A 25,363-nucleotide genomic window follows, 5' to 3' on the forward strand; every position below is an offset into this window, starting at 1 on the left:
ACCATTTTGGATAATTTGTATTACCCACTTGTCTGAGGTGATGGAATTCAAGACAGGTAGGAACTGTGAGAGACGTCCCTCGACAGGAGTAGAATGGTCGGGTGGTAGTGGGGGAATGTCAATGTTTGTTGGCAGGGGAAGTGCGGGTGGTTGCCTCTACCTCTGCCCTTGTTATTGTTCCCTCTGTAACCTCCGCAAAAATAGCCTCTGGAGGGACTAGATTGGTTGTTCCCTTTGTAAGAGGAGGAGGGATTTTCTGATGAAACTGTTTTTGAGCCACCCCGTAGAAGAAGCGACTAAAGGAGCCCCTGCTAGAAAGTAATTGTAGGGCTCCCATGGATTTTGCAGTGTTAGTATTTTTCTATATTTTTTCTAATGAAGTATCCACTGTTGGCCCGAAAAGATGTTCTTTATCGATGGGCTGATTGAGTATGGAGGATTGTACCTCCTGCTTGAATCCAGAGATTTGAGGCTAAGCGTGTCTTCTGAGTAGTTTGCTAGTGTTAATAGCATGCAAAGCTGTATCTGCAGCATCTAGGGCGCATTTTATGGAAGTATTTGTGATAAGCTTCCCTTTCTGAAAGAGGTCATTAGCTTTGGCCTTATGTTCTTCTGGCAAATGCTGTAGAAGTTTTTCTAATTCGTCATAATGTGCCCTGTCGTAACGTGCCAATAAGGCTTGAGCATTAGCAATACGCTACGAGTTGGCAGCCTGGGAAGCTACCCTTTTGCCCGATGCATCGATAAGCTTTGACTCCTTATCAGGAGGAGGAGTGTCACCAGTTGAGAATTAGCTCTCTTGCAGGCATTAGACACAACAAGAGAGTCTAGTGGTAACTGACCTCTTATGTATACAGGGTCTGAAGGAGCGGCCTTGTATTTTTTATCTACCGAGGTGTTCGTATTCGGGCTCTAACTGGATCCTTGAATACCTTGTTTGTATGCTTTAACATGCCTTTTAGCATGGGTAGAGTGTTAGTAGACCTCTGTGAATGTGTAAACGTTTCTACAAGGAAATCCTCTTCTAGAGGGTCAGTACATAGTTCCACCCCGTGATATTGGACAGCCCTGTTGATGAGTTGCGCAAAGCCAATATTGTCATCAGATGGGGAAGGTCTAGGGGGATTAGATCGGGGTCATTAGATATATCTGGATCCTTATCGTAATCATCCCATGGGTCAGTGTCGTGTGGTAAGTCTGTGTCTTGCGGGATCTAATGATCATCGTCCCCATCATCGAAATTGTCATCCTGTGAGTCTGGTGACATTGGAGGTGGTGAGTTTGATGGTGTGATGTTTGGAATAGGAGGAGGAGATAGAGGTATACAAGGCAGAGAAGGGTTGGTACCCATGTATCTTTTTTGCATAAGAGGTATAGGGGCCTCTTGTGGGAGGTCTAACTTCCATTTTTTGGGAAGAGCAGCCATAAGGTGTCTAGTTTTGGGATCAATACTGAGTTTTTTCTGTTTTGGATCCAGAGGTGATTCTTCAGATGGAAGTTCTTTGGAAGGAGTCTCTGTCCCTTTTAGAGTGGATTTCAGCATTGAAGATTTTGGTTCAGAGTCTTTGGGTGCTGAGTGTTTGGGAACTAGTTCTTTAGTTTTAGCCGGTTTGGGCTGTGTAGTTTTCGGAGTGGTTTGTTTCGGCTCCGAAGCGGAGGTTGTTGGCTCCACGCTTTTAGGTGTGGAGCTTTTCGGCTCCGAAGATTTTGGCTTCGATGACTTTGGTTCTGGCTCCTTTGGCATAGAGGGTTACGGCTCCGAAGGCTTTCGGCGCCAAAGATGTCCTCGGTACCGACGACATGGGAGGAGTCCCGTGTTTGTCCTTATGTTTTGGTGCTGAAGTTGTTGGTTCAGCACTTGACTGGGATCGGCTCAAGCCGGAATGCTTGTGTTTGTGTTTCGTAGCCGGGTCAGAGGGCGGGGGATCTGACACTTTTTCGCAGTGTCGACCGTCGCGACACCGGAGTCTTTCCCTTAGGTTGAGTGGGCAACTGGGGGTCTGTACGCACGATCCAGCCGGAGTGACGCTGAGGTCTTCTTCCATGTCGAAGTCGGCTTCGGACACGGAGGCCAGTTCTTCTTCTTCTTCGGCAGGACTGTGTTGTGTTTCGTCGCCGAAAATGTCTGGTACGGAGCCGCTGCCGCGTTGCATCTCGTGGCGTTGAGCCCGATGATTACGGATGGTCTTTTTCGATCAGTATGATCGACACGCTTCGCAGGATGATTCTTCGTGTTCCGGGGGTAGAAACAGGTTGCAGACCTCGTGCAGGTCGGTGTGTGGGAATTTATCACGACACCCGGGACATAGTTTGAACGGTGTCCGTTCCATCAACTGCTGGCGTGGTCAGCGCAGGTAGGCCCAATGGCCCGCCTCGAAGTTTTCCGATCGAAGGTTTCACAATTTGGACGAAAGGCGACGAATGGGAAAGCGTGATCTAAGACAATACCATAGAGGGTAGAGGATTGCACGTCAAAGGGGTTCGAGAATGATACCGAACAGGAGCGCAGCAATACACATCCAAACCCGATGGCTGAAAAAAACAGTAAAGGGGTTCGAGAACGATACCAAACCGGAGCGCAGCAATACACATCCAAACCCGATGGCTGAAAAAACAATCTATGGATGGAGTCGATGCTCATGCGACTATCACCGAAAGGAGGAGTCACCTACCTCGTGACTACAAAGACTTCTTCAAAGAAAAACAAAGTGTAAACATCCGAGCCCAACACCAGATGGCGATCTATGCTAATGCATATGATCTACAGCTCATATGCCTCGAACATGACTTTTAGCTTGGCAGGAAAGAGGAGGCATGCACTGAATGTGCATGGCTTTCAGTGTAACCTTCACCAAGTCGAATGTTCGCCTCATCTTCTGCACTTCTAGCAGTCGGGGACGATCATTATTTTGGCATTGGCGAGCCTAAGTTCCCCTGTGCGCCGTGATTCTCTGAGGATTGTGTCACGATCTTAAACATTTAAGAACCGTGCAATAAGTGGTTGTGGAGGGGCACCAGGTGGCAGTCTGGTATTGCGTATCCTATGGGCCCGTTCAATGATAAAGTAGGGTGAAATCTTTGCCATTGGAAGGAGTCACACAACCATATCATCAAAAATGTCAGTGGGTCTGAGCCCTCCGTTCCCTCTGGGAATCCGATAAAGCGCAGATTGTTTCTGCTTGCCCTGTTTTCAGAGTCATCCACCTTCCATGCTACATCTCTCAAGGTTGCCTTCTGGCCATTGACGTCTGAGTGTAACTTGTGTGTCGTATCTTCCACTTCTTAGATACAAGTTTCGGTTTGAGTCACCCTTTCGGCGATATTACACATATCTTGGTGCCCAAGGGACACTTCCGACCTGATTCCTGCCATTTCTTTCTTAATGGCATCTCTGGAGGCGTGGATCGCTTGGAGGATGGCTGCATTATCTGGTGGTCCCGAAGGTTCTCCCTCCGTCTCTGTTGGTGGGGGGAGCACTTTTGTATACATGTCCATTTTGCCCTGCCTCTGAGTTTTAGCTTCTTTCTACCTCACCATTGGAGTTCTTCTAGCAGGCTTCCAGCTTCTTCTTTGTTCCCTGTGTTGGGTTTGGAAAATAAGTGTTGTATGGTCGGCCCGAGAAACGTTTGGGCAATTAGTCTCTGGTGTCTGGGGTCTTGTATTTCGTCGGTGTTGAGTGATGCTGGGCCCAATTGGTGTCTGCGTAGTGTTAGCTCCCCTCTTTTATCCGTGGACACTTGCTACTGCTACTTTCTCTATGGCTACTGTCTCAAGTGTCAATTTATCCCCAATTTCAGCAGCGTTTTGTGGTGTGGACATCCTCGAGCATTATTGCCTGTAGATTAACTATGGCCCTTTATCGCTGCTTCTCAGGGTCTCAACGTCTGTTCTCCCCTACTGTTGTGGTCAGTGTTGGAGGGCCCTCTGTACCTTCTTGCTCTGTTCCTCGTCCCACTCTGCCCCAGGGAGATCGTCAGCAGAGTCACAGTCGATATTTCCGTGGCGTGGGCCGGCGTTTGGGGTCGCCCTTCAAGGGCCTTTTTGTGTCGGCGTTGCCTCTCACTGTGCCTGCTAGGCTATGCGGTCGTGCCTCTCACACACCAACCCAGAGTCCTCTTCAGTTCTCAGGGTTTCCTGGGGTAGCCTTTGCGCTTCACCTCCACTTCCAGGTAGCAGGGGGACGAGTCCTAGCTCACTCAGTGTCATCCGTGCGAAGCCCCTCTTGCCTGCACATGGACCTGGGCCCAATGTTCTGTTTGCTGTGAGTAACGGCCCTGCCACCCCCCCACACCGACTCGCTAGGCGGCGGGGTCACCTCACTCCTACCGCTGTGATTGTGCCGCAGTCTTGAGTGTCCACTGGTCAATTGTTCCTCCAGGCCCTCTGTCGGACGAGACTCCCCTCCTAGGCCTGCGGTGTGGGCCGACATCCAGGCCCGTTCCCTGTGACCCTCCCAGGGCATATATTGCCACTCGCTTGCGCTCGTTGGGCTTCTTAGAATGTAGGCCGGCATCTGGTTCTGTCCTTCATGGCCCTCAGAAGGCTAGTACCGCTGCTCTGCCTCACACGTTGGGCTATGGGGTCGCGCCTCCTGCTCGCCAACCCCGAGCCGTTGTAGCTTCACTGAGGAGGTCCCCAATGGGTCCTCCACTCTCTACCCTCACCTCTCTACTGATAATTATTAAACACTAAACAGTTATGCTGCCACCACCGTGCTCGTGTCACGTAACTCCTGGTAAGGGCACTAGTCCTCTACCACTATGAAGGAAGCAGTTGGTGCATCCGTCCTGGTCTAACAAGAATGCATTACCATGAGACTGGCCTAGGTCATGGAGCACACTCCTGATTTGTTTTCACCCATGACCAAATATCAGTAATTCAGATTTCTGAGAGACATTTCTAGCTGCAGATTCCTCACCTTTTGAATATTTCCAAGGCATCAGTCTGGATCTGGAAATTGTTCAGGAGCACCTCTGCACGCCGGTAGGTGACATTGTGTGGCTCCACACTGACTCTGTTTTGCTTCAGAAGTGACAAACAGAACCTACATAGATGCCATTTCTGATGTCAGTTCCTTTCTTTCCCCGCCAACAAATGCAGAGCTACCTATTTTCTCTTTGAGACCCTTACCTCAATCAACAAATAGTCTTAGAGTGTGTAAAGGGCAAGTAACCTCCCAAACCAACAGATTTTAATGTCTGTAAGAACTGTCCCAAACAAAGGTCTGAGACCGATCCTCACCACATTTGCCTGGGATTGAGCCACAGCTCTAAGACCTGTAGGGACTCCGCATCAATGAACCCAGAGGCCATCTGAGACAGCAAGGTGAAATTTACATCGTTATGCACTGGAAGTCTCCGCAATGAGACTGGTCCAAGTCAAATGGTCGGTCCTGTTCATGATTGAGATCCAGAAGTCACCAGAGTAGCTCCAGGAGTCGGCCTTCCTCTCGATCTAAATCTTCAGGTTAATCAAAGAAAAAATAAAAGAAATCTAAGCAGGATTCTTCCCCTTCATCATCACTCACACACCTCTGAGAAAGTGAGACGGCAGCACCATACATCATGATCTTGCTCCTAAAGTCGTTTGACTTCAGAATTGATTCTGCAACTTGTTTTGACACAACCCAAGTTTCCGGGGCAATCCACCACTCCTAAGCAGATTCAAGAGTTCCACACAGCCATGTTTAGACTTGGACACCGATGTACTCCATGCGGCTCTTCCAGCATATACTGAGCTCGGCGTCACCCCGTCAGCAACCTCAGAGCCACGGGAGGGCTGTCTATGCGATTCAGCAAGGGAGCAGCCTTGGAATAGTGAGAGGGATGAACCTCTCACAAGCAGTTTCGAAAATTTTATTTTTATGACGATCACCCGTTTTCCTCATTTCACATTTTCCACAGTGTGTGACTACAGGCATCCTTTCACCCCATTTGGACTTGTGATGCCGGATTTAGGCATTGAAAGCAAACACAAGGAGATGATGGATGGAGTGCTGATATTTTCAGACACTCGCCCCCAGTCACAGATTTGGGTTGAATCCATCATCGTTCTTTAGCTCACTTCGTCACCCCTGTTTGGATCCAGCCATATGCAAATAACTCTTGACCCTGTGCCTCATGGGAACAGTTCAGCCCGAACTGCCAGGCCAGGTCCTCTCTAACCGGAAACAAGCATCCTGGGACCGGTTTTGGGGTAACACCCCTAATCAGCCAGGCTAGCTTGTATCCAGTGGCAAAGTGAGCAAGTGAGGATTCAGGCATTCTACATGTATGTGTTTTATTTTATTTTAATTTACTTTTTGAGTTGATGTCCTGGACTAGAAGTCCCATGTCTTTCACATATATATGTTTTAGTAGCACTAGAAGTGTTCACTCTTATTAGCATTGCAAAAATATATCACAAGGTTCACAATGGTGATGGTCTCCTTTTTTTTTTTTTTTTTTATTGATTTTCACAGCAGCAAGTAAATAGTTGACCAAACACAATATGTCCAATGGGTTACACAAGGACATAAGTAGTCAATTAATTAAACAGCTTTTTACATAATTCATAACAAGAAAAACAGGTTAATTACAAATTATATTATTAACGTTGTAACCAATAGTAGATTGGAGCCCATAATTTTAAACCAAAATTTCTCTTTGTGGTGATGGTCTCCAATGATCGAAATATACATGTATAATATGTGTAACATGGCCGGGAGCTATGGCAGACTAACTTTCACTTCAGATATCTTTACAGATCTTCCAGATAGAACACCATGACGGTGCTCTATGTATATTTTTTCCCTTTTTCAGCATGCAGTTGCTTCACAACTAGAGTGTTGACAGGAGTGGAATCAGGGAGTAGTAATCCTTGGTCCTGATGCATAGGCTTGGGTAGGGCTTGAAACATGTGGACTTCTGAAACTCAGAAACATAATTCCATTGACTTTCCTTCTTTTCCCCAATTTTTAACCATACCGGCTAGAGGTATACATACAACAATTTTTCCTACTAGTTAGGTATTTTTAATCTTCCACAACCCCCCCTCCCCTATTTTCTTTACATTCTCTTCATCTATCAGAAACAATACCATAAGAGCTCCCACATAACTCGTAGGTCGCAGCACACCCTGTTCCCCAGCGGAACCGGAAGGACCCAATGATTAAGTATGCCACCATGGAGAAACCCTGGTGGGTCAGGGTTAGCTAAAGAAAACATTCAGTTTTCTAAAACCAGAAGTGGAAACAAAGTCCCAAAGTGACGGATGGGCTCTCTTTGTTTACAGTGAAGTTCGATAGGAGGACAAGTCCTTTTGTCTTTCTCCTCTACCCCCCCCCCTTGATGTACGCAAGCAAAACCAATCCTAACACTTTTCAAACTACTACTACTCCCTTGTTAGGGAATCGAAACTGGTGGAGAAGTTCGGTTAGAGTCTTTATCCAGCAGCTTGGTGCTCAGATCCGTGAATGTCAGCTGCCTGCGGTGGCACTATTTTCTTTCCCTTTGGGACTCGCTGGTTAGAAGTCCTCCCAGGTGTCCCATCTGATTTCCAACTGGTCCTTGCACAGGCCATTCAAGATGGTTGTGACCCTTCAAAGTTCATAAGTTGTTGTGGCTTGTACACCACCGATTCCATCGGACAGACTAGTGGCACTAGTGCCGCTATTCTCCACCACGATTTGCTGTGGTCCACCATACTTTCTAGGCAGTGTTCAGTTGTTCCTCAGGGACATCCCGTTTGATGGGACTCGTCTGTTTGGGGACAAGGAAGACTCCACTCTTGAGTGGTTTAAGAAGGGTATGGCTTACCTGCACCCACCTTGCCAGCCGCATCAGATCTACCGTTCCTTTTGAGGCTTCAGCAGAGGTGTCCCTTTAAAGTCAGCCAATCCAACTCCAGCATGGCACAAACTGCCCCCAAAGTCAAGGTCAATGGGCCACCCAGTCCAGTACTTCCTCTTCAGCTCTATCAGCCAAACCTCTTTAGCATGCCTTTAATGGAGCACAGCCACCCAGAAGGATGGAGGATCAAACGATTCTTGCTCGATTGGCAGGCCATTAACATCCAACAGTTGGGCCCTGCAAATTCTTTGGAAGGACTGTGCCCCATTCCTTCTTTCTGCACTGCTGCTCTTTCCACCGTTCCCCCAACGACTGAGGGAGGACAATCATTCTGTTTTGCGGCAGGAAGTGCCAGTCCTTTTGGTCAAAGGGGCTATTAAAAGGGTGACTGCTACTTTTATGTGCTCAAGAAGGATGGAGGCTTCGGCCTATTTTTGACCTATATCATCTCAACGTCTTCCTCCCGAAGGAAAAACTAAAAATACTCACAATGGCCAACGTCTTGTCTGCTTTTGACCCTGTAGACTGAAAGGTAGTGTTGGACCTGCAGGATTCCCATTCCCTTTCACCCATCCTGTGGGCCTACCTGCGCTACCTGTGGTTTGTGGTGGAGCAGGGGCTAGCTTTTGGCCTCACCAGTGCTCCTTGTGTGTTCACAAAAGTGATAGTGGTGGTGGCCACACATCTTTAGAGGCCAGAGGTGCCAGTGTTTCCCTACCTCAACGAGGTAGTTGTCAACCACTGCCCTGGACTATGGCAAACCTCCTGCTGTTGGGACTGCTCCTGTGTTGATGTTTTTGGGTCACATGATGTGGTCATGTAAGATGATGTAGGTCCAAAATAGGCTGAAGCCTCCATGATGTGGTCATCAACTGTGTAGGGCAGTGCAGGCCCGTCACATGGGAAGGTTTGAGCGGTCCAATCACATGAGCAGGAGCTCATAAGAAGAGGCGGCCAGGTTGGGCGTTGCTCCTATATGAACCACGCCCACCAGCTATGCTATCCATTCTGGTTTGCCACCTCTCATACAGCAGCTTTCTCTGTTCCTGTTCCCTTGCTGCCATCTCTTCCTGCAGCTTCTGTTACCTTGCTGTCATCAGTGTTAGGAATTCCTGTTCCCTCGCCTGCATCACTTGGGCAGCCCTGCAAAAAAGAAAACAAAATGAGGATTAATAGGCAGTAACGCACTTGCGTCGCATCGCTCTGCATTTTCAATTCATTACTTACCTATGAAACCTGCGAGCTGTACCCTGCCAGGGTCAGTGCATATCTTAACGCTTGCTAAACTGCTTTGAAATCCCTCCTTTGAACCCTGCAAAGAAACAGAAGAAAACTGTTCAGTTCAGAATTAGCCTGAAACTCTGTTTTAATGTGTAGCACAAATTGTAGTGCACAAATAGTAGATAACGTGCCTAAACTCAATCTATGGCAGAAGTATAACCCAACCCAGGGATGGGAATCTAACATCAGTAGAATCCTATAGTGTCTACATTGTTGTTTAAAGATGCATATATAATTCTAACAATCTTATGATATTGTTGTGGGAGGGGTCTATGTCTGTGCACAACATATGAACGTTTCTATGTTGGCACATGTCTGTTTCTGATAATAATGTGTGTATTGCTCTGTGCATGTTACATATAATTGGTAGAGTGCATCAAAATTGAGGACCCTTAAAGGAGTTATTGCCAAGACGTATTGTCACCTAGACAAACCTCTTCGCTGCACAAAGTCCCTGGTATGTAGTTACAATTCCTTTCCTTTCCTGATCTGATATATACATCCTGTAATCAAGCAAGAATCTGTACATTATTCTTTTTATTTTAATTAGTTTACACAACAGTGATACATGGAATGCTTGAATCAAGCTGAGCAACTGGTAATTACTCGGCCCGCAAACCAATCCACCTTTATCTTGCATACCATGCCACTGCAGTTTGGACTCAGCCGTATGCAAATCAGTCTAAGGAGGAGAAGAGACTCCAATACTTAGACAAAAGAGAGCCCTGAGCTTCTACACAGCAGATCAGAAGTCGCTGGTGGGGCAAGTCTGTGTGGACCTTTTTGCCACATCCGAAAATGCTCACTGTCCAGCTTTTTGTGCTCTAGTTTTGCACTGTTTGAGTCTTATTTTGTTTTCTGTGGTCCTTCCACCAAGTCGATAAGTTCCGGTATTTGACTAGATTGTATGATGGTGTGGGAAAAGCAGGTTGCCACCTTCAGGTGAAATTTTCTGATTATTTAGCTTTTGTTGTCTTTACCCTTGCAAGGCTTTGTGGTGGACAGCTAAAGGTTACTTATCGGTTCTCTTTGACTGTACTCATTTGTCTGATCATCCATCGATGTTCATATCACCTGTTGTGATACATTTCTTCAAAGGAACTGCACATGTATTTCTTCTTACTCATTTTTATGCCACAGTGGGACCTTAATTTGGCCTTAACCTTTGTCATATGTGCTCCCTTTGAGCTTTTATTAGTTGTACCCTGCAACTTTTGACTAGGAAACATTTTCACAGCGTAGTCACTTCTGCGCGTTGTACCAGTAACCTTCAGGCTTTTTCAATTCAGCCTCCATATAATTCCTCAGGCAGTGATAATACTAGGAGGCAACTTCAATGATATTATGGACCCACATGACTGGTATAGGCCTAAGGGACTTACTTACAGACGTAAACCGAGTTTAAAGGACTGGTCAAAGGGACTTGGCCATAGCGACGCCTGGCTGATATGGCACCCTAGGGACCTGGGCTATACTCATGCCTCGACCGCCCACGGCTTCCAAATCCTCATTGATTATTTGTTTATGCCAGCCACTGATCTCTTTTGAAGCTCAGAAAACCAGATCCTACCTCCAGGGATATCAGATCATACACCAGTTCTACTTCAGTTCGACTCATTCGACAGGGATAGTCTTTCAATGTGGCTTCTTAACACTTGGTTTCTTCAGGACGAGAAATTCACTTACCACTTATCAGCCGAATTTAAATCATTTCTCGAGACTATTGTGGATTGTGTTGATTCAGCTTCAACCCTATTGGGAGGTGGGTAAAGCATATAATAAGGGGTGTAGCCAGTCCCTTCATCCGGGGAACCGATCACAAAAAACACATGAGTATGGTCAAGCTTGAAACCTCAATAGAAATAGACCCCAGGGACGATCACAGCCCTGGAGAGGCGTCAGGTAGAACTGGATAGGACTGCTCTGAGCCAACTTTGTCTAGATGAGGCCCGCAAATGCTGGCTAGAGGCCACGCGCTTGGTGTACTAATTGGGTGAGAAATCGAGTAAATTGATACATTAGCTCGCCACACACCACAATAAGAACAGGGTGATTTCCCACGTTATGGGGAGCTCTGGGGTGTGGGTGGATGACTCGAAAGAGATCTCTGAAGGTTTCGCAAAGTACTATAAAGAACTTTACGCTCATAAACCACTCCCCAACGCCGCAGAGGAAACTCCTTTGGTGGGGAAACTTCCCTTGCCCTGTATATACCCCCCAGGATAAAACTGCCTTAAATCAAGATATTACTGTAGATGAGATTGGGGATGCGTTGGCAGAACTCCACTCCGGGAAGACATGGAGTTCTACAACAGGCTCTGTCCTGACATGATCCCACCACTCCTCATGTTAAATATACGGTGGCAGTCTCCCATATCCACTTCTCCTGAGAGATTTACCAAGCTACTATTGTTGTCCTCCAAAAGCCAGGTGGCACTACGACAACACACACATCTTTTCGGCCCATATCCCTCATGAACAGTGAGGTTAAATTATATGCAAAAATTCTGGATGTTGATGGTCCTCCATGCCTAGGTCCAACAGGACCAATGCAGGTTTATTCCCCGGTGCAGCACAAGGCACGGTATCCGTCAAGTACATATAGCACTTTTCTGCAACTCTAGGAGGCTCTACGGCTCTCCTGTTAATAGACTTTGAAAAAGCATTTGATACAGTGGATTGGGCGTATTTGGTGGCATGGGACTTGGACCTCTATTCCGGGCGTATGTCTGGGTCCTCTTTGCGGGTGCTCTGGCGCGAGTTAATGGTGTATTGTCGGACCCCTTTCCAGTCAGGAAAGGTACCAGACAAGGGTGCCTGCTTTTGGTCGTGCTCGCTATTGAACAGTTGGCGGTGTGGATTTGTTGCGATGCTCAGGTGTGGGGCTGGCACTGGAAGACCACATAGCACTATATGCAGACAATGTCCTTTTATTCATGTGCAAACCCGCTGACACGGGGCCCAGGGTTTCCAGAATCCTTATCATCTTTAGAGAGGCATCAGCACTTTAGGTCACCCAGGGCAAATCCTTACTAGTCCCAATAAAAGGGGACCACAGGGACGAGGCCTGGCAATTCATTACTCTGGTGCATCGGGTTAGCTTCCACTACCTCCGGATGCATATTTCCTGGGAGCTGGACTTGACTTGGAGCATGAATCTCGCCCCTGTTGTGCGCAGAGCTAGAGAGGACCTCTAACGTTGGCTTAATCTTCCTCTTAATACCATGGCCAGGATCACCTTATAGAAAATGATGATCTTGCTTAGACTCCTCTACGCTTTACAAAGCTATTCTTTTCACATTCCACAAACATGGTTTGACTCAGTCCTGGTAATGGGACGTAAATTCATTTGGGCTGAGGGTGACCCCAAGGTGGCCTTTGGGGGTCTGGCCATGGCAGACATACGACTATATTACTGGGTGACACATTTACTCCCAATTACCGATTGCATACACAATGGATGGGAAGACCCGGCCTACCGGGGTGAGTTGGCCCTGTTGGGACTGGACTGTGATTCATGTCCTGTATGGTGCCCCTATTCTTTCTGGTGTCCAGGAGGTAACCCAGATGGCATTAAAAGAATGGAGAGCAACCCTCCGGTGGTTGGGATGGAATCTCAAATTTACTAGGGAGACCCCAGTCTTGTTGGGTAGGTGGTTGGTACAGGTGGAACTCGATTGGGATACAGAGACTTGGAGATGTTTGGGCAACCATCAAATTAAATCTTTCTAAGAGCACAGAATTTCAGATGCCATCCTCCCAATTCTACTATTATCTACAACACTGACACACCCTGCATACCCATGGCGATGAGCTTCAGAGACTCTCTGAATATAGTCCTCTTGAAAACAAAATTGTTATAGGCCATTTGGGCAAGAGCAGTGTATCCCAGATTTATAGATCCCTTGTGATATACCCGCCCACCTCCCTGACTCCTCTGAAACAGCGGTAGGAAGGTTGGGCCAGGGACTCTAGATGAAGCGGACTGGCGAGATGCCTGAATGGCTCACCGCACTTTGCTAGATTCCGCTTTATCCAATTCAAATACCTCCATCCCGCCCTCATGAGCCCTCTCCACATGCGAAGGGTAGGTGTTATAGACTCCCAGGCTGGCGGTAGGTGTAAGAACCCCATGGGAGACTTTTTCCATGTTGTATGGCAATGCCCAGTTATACAGGTGTTCTGGGCTGCTGTGTTATCTGCTGTGGTGGGTATGACTTTATGCTGTTCCGAAGATTGTTCTTCTTCGCATCATGGATGAACTGGGAGGGCCTAGAAGGGACAGGACTTTCGTAGACCTGGGCACACTACTAGCTAAACGTGATACAGCTCGCAACTTGACATCTTTTGTGGCCCCTTCGATTGAGTTGTGGATTAGGGGAATAGATTAGTGTGGAAAAATGGAAGATATGATTTTTAAAGCCAAGGGGTGTCCCCACAAATATGATAAAATCTAGAAAAATGGTGGGACTATCATGGTTTGTCACTATAGATGTCTCCCATGAAACCTTCTGTATATGCCGGGACTTACTCTGTGTGACTCGTTCCAATTACATGAGGCACTGCTGAAACCATGTGTATTGTTTTTGTTACTGAGCAATGCAAATGATTTGCTGTCGACCTTAAATTGTCAATAAAATGTTTCCATTAAAAAAACAAGCATTTGCAATGCAATAGGTCTCGCATTATAAAACTGTGAGCAGTTGGCATTGTTAATAATAATGCAAAACTAGCTATTGGCATTGTAAATGATAATGCCATTTATTTATGTGTTTGTTTTATAAAATAGATTAAAAAGGCATTGTCATGAACAATGTCAATAGCTGAAACTTTTGCAAATGCGAGACCTATTGCATTGCAAATGCTTGTTTCAGTACAGCAGGCTTTTAAAAAAGTTTTAGTCTGTACTCAAAATGAAATCCATTTTATCAGCATTGCCAGTGCTCCTTTATGTTTAATGCCCTAAATGAAACACAATGTTCTAAGCAGATTGCTAAACAGCATCTCCAGCCCCGATCACAATGTCTCACTTTATGTTGGACAGTGGGCATCCTGTTTTTATGCAGTGCCAAGACGGGGTGAACTAATGCACAGACTGAGGTCTGTCAGCCTCCGAGGCTCAAAGCATTCCTTGCAACAGTCCGCTGCGTCAAGGTATTGCCATGTGTACAGCACACACTCTGCTACAACAAGGGGTTTCAAAGTTGGGGGTGACTTCACAAACTTTCCCAAGGTGTTCATCGTGTTTGGTGACAGCGTATTTATGCTGACAGCCAGAAAACGGTTTGTGGTTGTGTGTGTGGCTGTGTGTGGGTGTGGGTGTTGTTGTGATTGTGTGTGTAGTTGTGTGTGTGTTGTGGTTGCGTGTGTAGTTGTGGTTGTGTGTGTGGATGTGTGTTTGTGTTATTGTGTGTGCTTGCGTGTGGTTGTGTGTGTGGTTCTGTGTTATTGTGGTTGTGTGTTTGTGTTATTGTGTGTGGTTGTGTGTGTGTGTTTGTGTGTGTGGTTGTGTGTGGGTGTGTGTGGTTGTGGTCGTGTGTGGTTGTGTGTGGTTGTGGTTGTGTTTGTGGTTTTGTGTTTGTGGTTGTGTGTTTGTGTTATTGTGTGTGTGTGTGTGTGGTTGTGTGTATGTGGTTGTGTGTTTGTGTTATTGTGGTTGTGTGTGTGTGTGGTTGTGTGTGTTTGTGGTTGTGTGTGTGTGGTTGTTGTGGTTGTGTGTGTGTGGTTGTGTGGTTGTGTGGTTGTGTGTGTGTGGTTGTGTGGTTGTGTGTGTGTGTGTGTGTGGTTGTGTGTGTGTGTGTGTGTGTGTGTGTGTGTGGTTGTGTGTGTGTGGTTGTGTGTGTGGTTGTGTGGTTGTGTGTGTGTGGTTGAGTGTGGTTGTGGTTGGTTGTGTGTTGTGGTTGTGTGTGTTGTGGTTGGGTGTGTGTTTGTGTGTTTGTTTGTGTGATTATGTGTGTGTTATTGTGTGTGTGGTTTTGTGTGTGTGTCTGTGGGGTTTGTGTGTGTGTGGTGGTGTGTGTGTGTGGTTGTGTGTGTTTGTGAGTGGTTGTGTTTGTGGTTTTGTGTGTGGTTCTGTGTGTGTGTGTGGTTGTGTGCTGTTGTGGTTGTGTGTATAGTTGTGGTTGTGTGTGGTTGTGTGTGGTTGTGTGTTTGTGTTATTGTGTGTGTGTGTGCTTGTGGTTGTGTGTGTGGGTGTGGGTGTGGGGGGTGGGTTGTGGTTGTGTGTGTTGTGGTTGTGTGTGTGTTTGTGTTATTGTGTGTGTGGTTATGTGTTTGTGTTATTGTGTGTGTGGTTGTGTGGTGGGGTTTGTGTGTGTATATGGTTTTGTGTGTGTGGTTGTGGGTGTGTGGTTGTGGGGTTTTGTGTGTGTGGTTGTGTGTGGTTGTGTGTGGTTGTGTGTGGTTGTGTGTGGTTGTGGGTGGTTGTGGGTGGTTGTGGGTGTTTGTGGTTGTGTGTGTGAGTGGTTGTGGTTGTGTGTGTGGTTGTGTGTGTGAGTGGTTGTGTGTGTGTGGTTGTGTGTGTGTGTGGTTGTGTGTGTGTGTGTGGTTGTGTGTGTGTGTGGTTGTGTGTGTGGTTGGTTGTGTGTTGTGGTTGTGTGTGTTGTGGTTGTGTGTGGTTGTGTGTGTGTTTGTGTTATTGTGTGTGTGGTTATGTGTTTGTGTTATTGTGTGTGTGGTTGTGTGGTGGGGTTTGTGTGTTTGTATGGTTGTGTGTGGTTGTGTGTGTGGTTGTATGTGTGTGATTGTGTGTGTGTGTGGTTGTGTGTGTGTGGTTGTGGTTGTATGTGGTTGTGTTTGTGGTTTTGTGTGTGTTTGTGGTTTTGTGTGTGGTTCTCTGTGTGTGTGGTTGTGGTTGTGTGTTGTGGTTGTGTGTGTAGTTGTGGTTGTGTGTGTGTGTGGTTGTGTGTGCTTCTGTGTGTGTGTGGTTGGGTGTGTGTGGTTGTGTGTGCTTGTGTGTGTGTGGTTGTGTGTGCTTGTGGGTGTGGTTGTGTGTGTGTGTGCAATCATAATCATAACACAATGGCACAGACTTTAGCTTCATTAGACCTGAGGAACCGTACATAAGAGATGAAGAATTGTTATCGGTAACGGACCCACTAGGCCTCCAGTCAAGTAATAGTGGTCATGAACGTTATAAATTAAAAACAACGAAAGGGAAAAATTAACAATCTCATCACTCACCCACTTGAGGGTCTCAGAAGGAGCCTAGATCCCGCTTGGACTCAGAATCTCTCAGGTGCAACAAAGCCCCTTTGGTACAGAAAGATAGGGTGGATAACCCTGGCTCAGTGGTTAACAACGAAAAGTCCACCTTTGACACACCAGTCATGAACTTACAGATACAGAACTGGTGGTCGGTCATTGACACCACACTAACAACCATGGGCTAGGTGGCAATGGTGCATGCTGACTAAATGGACTCTCAGATTGTAATATTACAGTCCCTGGCAAAGAACGTGAAGAAGATAGAATCGCGACTGGATAATCTAAATTCTTTCATAATGAACGCCCAGTTACAGACTGACAAGGAGCGGTGTTATTGCTCACTTCTCCTCGAAAAAATCTCTGCATTCCCTGAAATAAATGTCGAATCTTCTCAGAGAATATAAAGTAACATACATCATAACAGCAATGAAAGGCCCCTTGTACGAAACACCCAGCTCAGTGATGAAGCATTCCCCGTTCCTCATCCAAAAGTTGACCAAATACGGTTTTTGGTGTCAGTTCCCCTGGGGCACAAGCAGGCATCCACTTCTGTCAGGACAGCTGATCGGAGCAAAAAAGACAGAAGTGGATGCCTGCTTGTGCCCCGGGGGGACTGACCAGAAAAAAAACACACAAAGGGAAACAAGGGATATCCAAGGATAAATATGAAGGAATCCCCAAATGGGTGGTGACGCGGATGTCAAAAACCACGCACAATAATGGAGGTGGACAAAGAGGGTGAGAGCCGTTCTCCGTCTGAAGCAGACAGCTCTGATGCTGGAGAGGACGAAGCGCATGAGCCCCGCAGACACTGCACAGACTCCGCGTACATTGAGACACATCACTGACTGAAGCAACCATTCCCACACTTGCTGCTGGGTAAAGCGCCAAAAAGAGGCCTAAAAGAACGACGGGCCTCAAAGGGAGAATTGAGTTCACAAGACAGAATGACCACATACAGAGGATCGAGCCCGATAATCTGACTACTGTCAAGAAGAGGCTCAAGGTGGGAAGGACGCTGGTATGTATGCCAGTTAGAATGACACCTAGCAGAAGACCAAAGTCCACCCGAAGACAGACCTCCGACTCCGAGGGATGTACAGCCTTTACACAACTCACGATCCCAATAATGAGTTACAGCACATTGAGCGATCATGGCATAGAGAACCGGATAGAGCATAAACACAGCATTCATGGTGGGACTTTACAGCGCAGAGGTGAAAGGTGCGGGCGGGGCTTCCAGAGAGAGTCGGACAGCTTGGAAAACAAACGTTTGTTTGCAGCCAAATGAAACCACTGTGTTGCATCCTTGTTATCAGCTGGCTACATGTTTTAGGGCTCAGGGTATATGCGCATAATGCTTTGTTTCCTGTTCCTGCGATGTTGGGAAGGGGGGTGCCTTTCACCCCAGAATGTGTGTGTTCGCCACTGCCTTCTTAGACAGCCTCTGGCCCTAAGGTTACAAAAACAAGATAAGCCCGGCGGAGCGTGGCGCGCACGCGCATTCCAGGTGGGGGAGCGGAGAGCAGGGCTGCATTGTATAACAAGCGCGCACTGAAGTTGACGAGGAGGGAGAGGGAGTGGGCTGCATTGTATAACAAGCGCGCACTGAAGTTGACGAGGAGGGAGGGGGAGTGGGGGCGGGCAAAGTGGTGCGGCCGCAGCTGACGGGAAGGGGATCAGAGGAGCCCGCGAAAGTGAAAGTGATCGTGAATACGATCGCTACGGAGGAAAGACACATGGCGCTGCGCGCGTGCACGTTCACGTGCACTGTAGCTTTAGGCCACGGCAGCACTTTGAGAAGCCCACATATAAAATGTCTCTTCGAGCCTTTGGCTCGCGAGACCTAAAGAATGGGGCCTTCTGCAACGCTACAGCAAGTTGCAGAATTCCAGGACATCACGGTTTGGATTTTTGGCATGTTACTAGCTCCCTCTTGCATGCGTACATTGGACCCCAAGGAGTCTCGAACAGTAATCACCTTGTGTATGTTTGAACTGCTGCTATGAGCGCTGGGCACTTTGCTTTTAATTCTTTTTAACTGTTGGAGGAATATTATTTTAGTTGTTTTAGCTCTACGTACAACCTCAGAGGATTTTTAGGATTTACCTGCTTTTTAATTGCCACTCTCTTTATTCCTCTGAGGGGGGCTTGCCTCGCTTCCTCGGTCCGCCGCGGCTCTGCCGAATGAAGCGGAGGGAAGCGAGTATTTCCGATCATTCTTTGCCGGTTTGTTAAGGACCAACTTCCGGTTGCCGAGGGCAGGCTGCGCACTAGTTGTTTTTCCGACCCAGCTTACTTAAGGACATGCTGGGGCGGAGGCACAGCGGACGCGCGCAGCGGGCACTACTAGTGCGCCAAAGGCAGGCCCGTCTGCGCCAGTTTCGCGCCTTCCGCCTGGGACCCTGCCCTTTATCTTCTAAATAGGACTAAAGTTACTACCTATACCAAGGAAGAGCTCCTAAAATTTCAGTCACAGAGACCTGCGTGCTGTCAGCTTGTGGACCAGAAGGTCCTTGCCATATCTCTGCCATATGTCAGTCCCTCTTGCAATTTTAGCTTCTCTCAGACAGGCGTTGGCATTGCTGCATTAGAGAGCCACCCCTCCTCCTCCCGTTTGCATGACCTCACATTTCTGGGTTTCCTCATTAATGCGAGATCCTTAATCAAGAATAAGATCGCCTTTAGGGACTTTGTATCACTTTGTAAACCTGACTGGGTGGTTGTTACTGAGACATGGGCAAGGGATTGCCCCGTCCCCGATCTTGGTGAGACAATTCCCTCTGGATATGCCCTAGCTAGAGTCGACAGGGTGGACAGAATGTGAGGGGGTCTAGGCATTCTCTATAAGAGCACATATACCTGTCGTACTGAGTCACTCACTACATCCTCTGATCCGTTCCAGGCACTATATTTTTCAATAAAATTCTATCCTACAGAACGTTTTACTGGTGTGGTGACCTACCAGCCACCCGGACCAAGGTCATCATTCAGCCAGGATTTTAGCAATCTTTTAGAACTGCACCTAGCGAGATCGAACTTTACCCTACTGGGTGATTTTAACTTTCATTTGGACAAAGCTTCATGAAAAGACACGCAAACACTTTTGGAAACCCTGGGTTGTTGTGGCTTACCACCCATGTGGCAGGACATATATTAGATGGCATATTTTCTAATGACCAATGGATTAAGGTAGGAGAGCCAATGCCTCTCTCCTGGTCAGACCATTATGCAATTCCTTTTAATCTCCAGATATGGGTACCAGCCCGTGTTTCTGCTATTAACAAGGTGTAGCGGGTGCGAGGGAAACACGGAGGCAAACTCGTGATGATACTCTTGTTTTAATGGTTGTACAACCTTCTTTAAGTGTCGGACAGGGCGATAGTATGGCAAGGGAAAATCAGTTTCCGGTTCTGTAGGCGTCCGTACTCTCCGGGTTGGTTTTCGTCGCCCGGGATGCTCCAGATTGTCGCTCCCACCGGGAATATGGTCCCTCCGGCCAATCTCAGGGTGAAGACCGAAACAAAAGAGAAGGGAGACTGAGGTCAGTACAGTGTTCACTTCACACTGTTACGAGGGCAAGGGAGTGAGGAGTCACACAGTGCTATCTACAGTAGAGCTAGGTGACGGAAAGTGAGGGAACAGGGTTCTGTGAGGTGCGGTTCCTAGAAGTATTAGTGCCTTTTCTTAAAGCCCCAAGCAGAGATTCGAGCATGTACCAGCTGGTGCCACGCTTCTCCGGAAACGTGGCGGGGCGGGTCACAGGGTCGTTGGCCTCCTGGCGCTGGATCTGTTGGGGTCTCCGTTCCGTAGCTTCCTCCTTCACTCCTCTCGAACTCAGGTCTCTCGTCCGGGTGTTCCTTCGTAGCTCCTTCTTCCTCCTCGGGGTTCGTGCCGTCGTCCGTCTCCGCTCTTCCGGTATTTGAACTCCTCCTGCCGTCTTCGTCATACGGGTGGGCGGAGCCGGCAGATACGTCGGCCCAGTTAAAGAAACATTGTCCACTTTGTTCTACCTGGTTCCGGGTACAAGGCTCAGGCTTCCAAGTGTTCGTATGCTGGAGAGACAGAGGGGAGAGGTAAACATTCCCACAGTCAGTCGTTAAAGGTGGGCCCGCAGCGTTGTCTAGTGGGTTCTCAGTGTCACCTCGTTGGCTCTCCTCGTCACACACCACCCCCCCTGGATTCTCCCGCTCGGGGAGAGGAAATCGGGAGAGAAAGTCTGCGCTGCCATTGTCTACCCCTTTTCTGTGTTGTACGGTAAAGGCAAACGGTTGGAGAGTCAAAAACCACCGCAAGACCCGGGGATTGAGAGACTTGTTGCGGCTCATCCACTGTAGTGGAGCATGGTCGGTATAAAGGATGAAGGGGTGGCCCTCTAGATAATACCGTAGCTTGTCCACGGCCCACTTGATTGCTAGGCATTCCTTCTCAATTGTGGGATACTTAACCTCCCTAGGGAATAGTTTTCTACTAATGTAGAGGATAGGGTGTTCTATCCCGTCTGCTGATACCTGGGACAACACTGCTCCCACCCCATGGTCCGATGCATCAGTGTGTAGGATAAACAGTCTAGAGTAATCGGGGGAGGTGTTCTGCTTGGGTTTTCGGATCAGATAGAACCCGCTCATCAGAGCCTCACTAACCCAGCCAGAACGTTACCCCCTCCCTAGGGCCTATTTACAATAGTGCAACCACATATATCTACCACCTAAGGACAGGGAATTCCTACTATACATACCAAGACCTCTCATAATCGGCGGCCTCGCGATCCCATACGGATCCAGACCTCTCTGCCCATACGACAATATCACCAGTGGCGGCCTCGCGATCCCATACGAATCCAGACCTCTCTGCCCATACGACAGTATCACAAGTGGCGGCCTCGCGATCCCACACGAATCCAGACCTCTCTACCCAGACGGCAGTCTCAGCACAATCAGCGGCCTCGCGATCCCATACGAATCCAGACCTCTCTGCCCATACGACAGTATCACAAGTGGCGGCCTCGCGATCCCATACAAATCCAGACCTCTCTACCCAGACGGCAGTCTCAGCACAATCGGCGGCCTCGCGATCCCATACGAATCCAGACCTCTCTGCCCATACGACAGTATCACAAGTGGCGGCCTCGCGATCCCATACGAATCCAGACCTCTCTACCCAGACGGCAGTCTCAGCACAATCGGCGGCCTGTGAGTGGTTGTGGTTGTGTGTGTGGTTGTGTGTGTGAGTGGTTGTGTGTGTGTGGTTGTGTGTGTGTGTGGTTGTGTGTGTGTGTGTGGTTGTGTGTGTGTGTGGTTGTGTGTGTGGTTGGTTGTGTGTTGTGGTTGTGTGTGTTGTGGTTGTGTGTGGTTGTGTGTGTGTTTGTGTTATTGTGTGTGTGGTTATGTGTTTGTGTTATTGTGTGTGTGGTTGTGTGGTGGGGTTTGTGTGTTTGTATGGTTGTGTGTGGTTGTGTGTGTGGTTGTATGTGTGTGATTGTGTGTGTGTGTGGTTGTGTGTGTGTGGTTGTGGTTGTATGTGGTTGTGTTTGTGGTTTTGTGTGTGTTTGTGGTTTTGTGTGTGGTTCTCTGTGTGTGTGGTTGTGGTTGTGTGTTGTGGTTGTGTGTGTAGTTGTGGTTGTGTGTGTGTGTGGTTGTGTGTGCTTCTGTGTGTGTGTGGTTGGGTGTGTGTGGTTGTGTGTGCTTGTGTGTGTGTGGTTGTGTGTGCTTGTGGGTGTGGTTGTGTGTGTGTGTGCAATCATAATCATAACACAATGGCACAGACTTTAGCTTCATTAGACCTGAGGAACCGTACATAAGAGATGAAGAATTGTTATCGGTAACGGACCCACTAGGCCTCCAGTCAAGTAATAGTGGTCATGAACGTTATAAATTAAAAACAACGAAAGGGAAAAATTAACAATCTCATCACTCACCCACTTGAGGGTCTCAGAAGGAGCCTAGATCCCGCTTGGACTCAGAATCTCTCAGGTGCAACAAAGCCCCTTTGGTACAGAAAGATAGGGTGGATAACCCTGGCTCAGTGGTTAACAACGAAAAGTCCACCTTTGACACACCAGTCATGAACTTACAGATACAGAACTGGTGGTCGGTCATTGACACCACACTAACAACCATGGGCTAGGTGGCAATGGTGCATGCTGACTAAATGGACTCTCAGATTGTAATATTACAGTCCCTGGCAAAGAACGTGAAGAAGATAGAATCGCGACTGGATAATCTAAATTCTTTCATAATGAACGCCCAGTTACAGACTGACAAGGAGCGGTGTTATTGCTCACTTCTCCTCGAAAAAATCTCTGCATTCCCTGAAATAAATGTCGAATCTTCTCAGAGAATATAAAGTAACATACATCATAACAGCAATGAAAGGCCCCTTGTACGAAACACCCAGCTCAGTGATGAAGCATTCCCCGTTCCTCATCCAAAAGTTGACCAAATACGGTTTTTGGTGTCAGTTCCCCTGGGGCACAAGCAGGCATCCACTTCTGTCAGGACAGCTGATCGGAGCAAAAAAGACAGAAGTGGATGCCTGCTTGTGCCCCGGGGGGACTGACCAGAAAAAAAACACACAAAGGGAAACAAGGGATATCCAAGGATAAATATGAAGGAATCCCCAAATGGGTGGTGACGCGGATGTCAAAAACCACGCACAATAATGGAGGTGGACAAAGAGGGTGAGAGCCGTTCTCCGTCTGAAGCAGACAGCTCTGATGCTGGAGAGGACGAAGCGCATGAGCCCCGCAGACACTGCACAGACTCCGCGTACATTGAGACACATCACTGACTGAAGCAACCATTCCCACACTTGCTGCTGGGTAAAGCGCCAAAAAGAGGCCTAAAAGAACGACGGGCCTCAAAGGGAGAATTGAGTTCACAAGACAGAATGACCACATACAGAGGATCGAGCCCGATAATCTGACTACTGTCAAGAAGAGGCTCAAGGTGGGAAGGACGCTGGTATGTATGCCAGTTAGAATGACACCTAGCAGAAGACCAAAGTCCACCCGAAGACAGACCTCCGACTCCGAGGGATGTACAGCCTTTACACAACTCACGATCCCAATAATGAGTTACAGCACATTGAGCGATCATGGCATAGAGAACCGGATAGAGCATAAACACAGCATTCATGGTGGGACTTTACAGCGCAGAGGTGAAAGGTGCGGGCGGGGCTTCCAGAGAGAGTCGGACAGCTTGGAAAACAAACGTTTGTTTGCAGCCAAATGAAACCACTGTGTTGCATCCTTGTTATCAGCTGGCTACATGTTTTAGGGCTCAGGGTATATGCGCATAATGCTTTGTTTCCTGTTCCTGCGATGTTGGGAAGGGGGGTGCCTTTCACCCCAGAATGTGTGTGTTCGCCACTGCCTTCTTAGACAGCCTCTGGCCCTAAGGTTACAAAAACAAGATAAGCCCGGCGGAGCGTGGCGCGCACGCGCATTCCAGGTGGGGGAGCGGAGAGCAGGGCTGCATTGTATAACAAGCGCGCACTGAAGTTGACGAGGAGGGAGAGGGAGTGGGCTGCATTGTATAACAAGCGCGCACTGAAGTTGACGAGGAGGGAGGGGGAGTGGGGGCGGGCAAAGTGGTGCGGCCGCAGCTGACGGGAAGGGGATCAGAGGAGCCCGCGAAAGTGAAAGTGATCGTGAATACGATCGCTACGGAGGAAAGACACATGGCGCTGCGCGCGTGCACGTTCACGTGCACTGTAGCTTTAGGCCACGGCAGCACTTTGAGAAGCCCACATATAAAATGTCTCTTCGAGCCTTTGGCTCGCGAGACCTAAAGAATGGGGCCTTCTGCAACGCTACAGCAAGTTGCAGAATTCCAGGACATCACGGTTTGGATTTTTGGCATGTTACTAGCTCCCTCTTGCATGCGTACATTGGACCCCAAGGAGTCTCGAACAGTAATCACCTTGTGTATGTTTGAACTGCTGCTATGAGCGCTGGGCACTTTGCTTTTAATTCTTTTTAACTGTTGGAGGAATATTATTTTAGTTGTTTTAGCTCTACGTACAACCTCAGAGGATTTTTAGGATTTACCTGCTTTTTAATTGCCACTCTCTTTATTCCTCTGAGGGGGGCTTGCCTCGCTTCCTCGGTCCGCCGCGGCTCTGCCGAATGAAGCGGAGGGAAGCGAGTATTTCCGATCATTCTTTGCCGGTTTGTTAAGGACCAACTTCCGGTTGCCGAGGGCAGGCTGCGCACTAGTTGTTTTTCCGACCCAGCTTACTTAAGGACATGCTGGGGCGGAGGCACAGCGGACGCGCGCAGCGGGCACTACTAGTGCGCCAAAGGCAGGCCCGTCTGCGCCAGTTTCGCGCCTTCCGCCTGGGACCCTGCCCTTTATCTTCTAAATAGGACTAAAGTTACTACCTATACCAAGGAAGAGCTCCTAAAATTTCAGTCACAGAGACCTGCGTGCTGTCAGCTTGTGGACCAGAAGGTCCTTGCCATATCTCTGCCATATGTCAGTCCCTCTTGCAATTTTAGCTTCTCTCAGACAGGCGTTGGCATTGCTGCATTAGAGAGCCACCCCTCCTCCTCCCGTTTGCATGACCTCACATTTCTGGGTTTCCTCATTAATGCGAGATCCTTAATCAAGAATAAGATCGCCTTTAGGGACTTTGTATCACTTTGTAAACCTGACTGGGTGGTTGTTACTGAGACATGGGCAAGGGATTGCCCCGTCCCCGATCTTGGTGAGACAATTCCCTCTGGATATGCCCTAGCTAGAGTCGACAGGGTGGACAGAATGTGAGGGGGTCTAGGCATTCTCTATAAGAGCACATATACCTGTCGTACTGAGTCACTCACTACATCCTCTGATCCGTTCCAGGCACTATATTTTTCAATAAAATTCTATCCTACAGAACGTTTTACTGGTGTGGTGACCTACCAGCCACCCGGACCAAGGTCATCATTCAGCCAGGATTTTAGCAATCTTTTAGAACTGCACCTAGCGAGATCGAACTTTACCCTACTGGGTGATTTTAACTTTCATTTGGACAAAGCTTCATGAAAAGACACGCAAACACTT

The 25,363-nt window shown here is 48.0% G+C and overlaps 1 long non-coding RNA gene across 1 annotated transcript; it reads right to left on the reverse strand.

Annotated features, from left to right (window-relative positions):
* Positions 1-6,462: 6,462 nt before the first annotated feature.
* Positions 6,463-18,725, reverse strand: LOC146817154 (uncharacterized). The gene is made up of 3 exons (XR_014962495.1): positions 18,426-18,725; positions 9,057-9,141; positions 6,463-8,972 (listed from the first exon to the last, which is right to left on the reverse strand). It is a non-coding gene; the product is annotated as an uncharacterized LOC146817154 (long non-coding RNA).
* Positions 18,726-25,363: the final 6,638 nt, after the last annotated feature.

This window comes from Triturus cristatus, chromosome 6 (genome assembly GCF_964204655.1).
Source record: "Triturus cristatus chromosome 6, aTriCri1.1, whole genome shotgun sequence".
Lineage (NCBI taxonomy): Eukaryota > Metazoa > Chordata > Amphibia > Caudata > Salamandridae > Triturus > Triturus cristatus.